The sequence below is a fragment of the Trichechus manatus genome, unplaced genomic scaffold, assembly GCF_000243295.1.
Source record: "Trichechus manatus latirostris isolate Lorelei unplaced genomic scaffold, TriManLat1.0 scaffold00177, whole genome shotgun sequence".
NCBI lineage: Eukaryota > Metazoa > Chordata > Mammalia > Sirenia > Trichechidae > Trichechus > Trichechus manatus.
Genome location: NW_004444113.1, coordinates 2,473,677 through 2,477,190, shown reverse-complemented (window position 1 = coordinate 2,477,190; position 3,514 = coordinate 2,473,677).

The following is a 3,514-nucleotide window of genomic DNA, read 5'->3' as shown; positions in this document are numbered from 1 at the left end:
CAAAGGCCCAAGCTTTGGGAGAGGTCCCAGCATGGGGTCTTAATGTCTAAAAGAGGACATGCTCACCCTTCCTGAAAACCAGTGTTCATTCTCATCCAGCAGGAAACTTCCAAACAGAAAATTCAATGACATCAGTTGGTGGGCTCAGCTATTGGTCACAAGTCTCAGCTCTGGCTGGGTTTCTTTACACTCTGCTGTCACCGTCTGGGTCTGCTCTGTTCTAGTACCATTGCAGCCCGTGTCACTGTCACAGGTTTACTCGGTCTGGGAGCATCTTAGCGCAGGGCCCTGTGTCTGTCTACAGGACCAGCTCCTCCATAGGGAAGTGAAGCCCCATCTGAAGCTCCCTGTTCTAGGGTTTTTATAGGCTAGCCTATACACACCTAGTTAATTACAAGGCAGGCTCCCTAACCAATCCTAATGAAGGCTGGGCGGAGCTCCCCAGCCAATCCTAGTAAAGGTCAACTAGAGGGTGGGTCATAAACCAACCAATCACCTGCAAACTGCTTATGTGGATAATAAATTAACCAACCACTTGCAAGATTGTGGCTTGATCAATCATTTTGGGAGAATTACAGACTCAGGGGCCAGAAAGGCCATATAGAGAAACCCATCGGAGCACAGCAGTAGCCCCAGGCGTTCCTTGGTTCCTTGTCTTGCAGAGGATCCTCGCGGCATCCGTCTTCCCCGGAGGTGCAGGCATTTGTGTCGTGTGCTCTTTTTATAACTCAGAAGTGATTAGGTTTAGGACACACCCTACACCGAGGTGGCCTCATTAACATAACAAGGAAACCCCATTACCAGACGGGATTACATCCACAGGCATAGAGGTTAGGATTCCAACGCATTTGGTCGTGGTGGTGGGGAACATAATGCAATCCATAACCAAAACCCAAAACCAACCCACTGCCGAGTTGATTCCGACTCAGTGACCCTGTAGGACACGGTAGAACCGCCCCACAGGGTTTCCAAGGCTCTATCTTTACGGAAGCAGACTGCCACATCCGTCTCCCAGAGAGTGGCTGGTAGGTTCCAACCGCTGACCTTTTGGTTAGCAGCCAAACGCTTAACCACTGCACTTCCAGATACCTCTTCTTCTTCTCTTCCAAACCGAATGTACCCACGCAGTGTAGTACTTAACACAGCCCTCCCATCCACTCCACATTCAGGAAGGGAACGCTTAACTGGGGAATAACCAAAGAACATCCAAACCAGTTGCTGTTGAGTCGATTCTGACTCACGGTGGTGATCCACACGTGCACAGAACTGTACTCCACAGGGTTTTCAAGGCTGTGATCTTTCGGAAGCAGATCACCAGGGTGGATTTAAATGGCCAACGTTTTGGTTAGTAGCCGAGCACTTAAGCATCTGCACCACCCAGGGATTCCTTAACTGGGGAATAGACTCAGCTGATTTCTCTTGTCATAGGACCAGCCCCAGACCTTTGGAGATGCTAAGAACTAAAATATGGTGGTCACTCCTTTGCAGTATACTGCTGAGAATAATTTTAAAATATTGAACTACAAAATGAGTGTAAGGAAGGCCAACAAAGTTCTGATTATTTTCCCCCATGATGCTTCGTTTTAAAAATGTCAGACTGAGGCAGGCAGCCTCAGAGCCCAACTCTTCTAAGAGACACCTGCTCTGGCTTATCCTCCTACACCAAGCAGAATAAGCTGCACTTTCTTCTGAAATTGTCCTTGACAAGATGACCACAGAATGGGCCATAGATGGCCTCAATCCGCCTCTGGGTGGAGACTTAACATCCTAATGAAGGAAAATCCACCCCTTCCTCCATCCTGGAGAATCGAACCCTTATCTAGTGAAAATGCATAGTCATCCCCAAGCTCTAACAGCCTGCCTGAAGGTCAATCCTGAATATTCATCATAAATTTGCATTTGCTTGTCTGCTCTCTGTAAAAGCCCACTTCCCCAAGCTGCCTGCAAGCAGTCCTGTAGGCAACAGCCCCGAATGCTCCTTTCCTTGCTGTCATGGATGGGATTGTGTCCCCAAAAATATCTGTCAACTTGGCTGGGTCATGATTCCCAGTACTGTATGATTGTGGACCATTTTGTAAATCTGATGTGATTTCCTTATGTGTTGTAAACTCCATCACTATGATGAGGTTATACTGATGAGGTCTACAAGATTGGATAGTGTCTTAAGCTAATCTCTTTTGAGATATAAAAGAGAGAAGTGAGCAGAGACACATGGGAACCTCACACCACCAAGAAAGCACTGCTGGGAGCAGAGTGCGTCCTTTGGACCTGAGGTTCCTGCCCAGAAAAGCTCCCAGACCAAGGGAAGACTGATGACACGGACCTTCCTCTAGAGCCGACGGAGACAGCGTTCCCCGGGAGCTGACGCCCTGAATCTGGACTTGCAGCCTACTGGACTGTGAGAGAACAAGCTTCTCTTCGTTAAAGCCGTCCCCTCGTGCTATGTCTGTCAGAGCAGCGCTAGATGGCCAAGACACGTACACAGCGAAATAAAGGCATCTGTCTTCTCCCATCTCGGCCACTTGCTTCCTGGCTGTAACAAGTCACGCCCAGCAGGACCTGGGGTTTGCCCGGCAACAAGACTATTTCAAAAAGTGTTTTCCTATATTGGGGGTCTTTGATGAACCTTTCTTGGGCAATCAGGCAGAGGAAGGGACATTTCTTGCTGACCTGTTTGTGGTGTTAAAGTCACACTCACGAGACTGTGTTGTCATTGACCGAGTGACTACTATTTGCCAGGCACCATGACAGGCATTTTTTCTGTAGTATCGCTCATTCTTAGGTCTTATCATCTCCATGTACAGACCGGAAAACCGAGAGGTCACAGGCTAGTACGCGTCTGAGTTGGAATTCAAAGCCCAGGGACCTTCTGCTCTTTGGTGCTGCCTTGCCCGGGGGCTTCCGGAGGACTTCAGGACTCTGGACCGAACACAGCGCCTGGCTGACAGCAGGCAGGTGCTGAGAAACACCTGTTGAGTGAACGGACACCAACCAAGGCAAACGGGGCCTTATGAAATATTACCCAAATCTAGTCTTATGAACACGTACAGATTAAATAGTCACAATTTAACAGAGCACCAGCAGAGATATAAAACATACACAAGTAGAAAAATAAACTCAGGAACAGTATCTCCAAGAATCAAAAACGTTAAGAGTTGAGGCTGTTGCTCAGGTCAGTCTATCAGCAGTCGGGAAGGATTCTGCGCTGTCTCGGTTTCTAGTCCTCATTTTAAACATTTTTGTTTCTTAAAATTAAGACTTGGTCCTTATTTTAGTGAGCAGACTGGACCAGGTGCCATCGAGTTGATTCCGATTCATGGCGACCCCACGTGTTGCAGAGTAGAACTGTGCTCCATAGGGTTTTCAATGGCTGAATTTTTGGGAGTAGACTGCCAGGCCTTTCTTCCGAGGTGCCTCTGGCTGGACTTGAACCGTCAACCTTTCAGTTAGCAGCTGAGCACTTAGCTGTTTGGCCACTCAGGGCATAAAAAACTGAAAATTATACCCTCAGTGG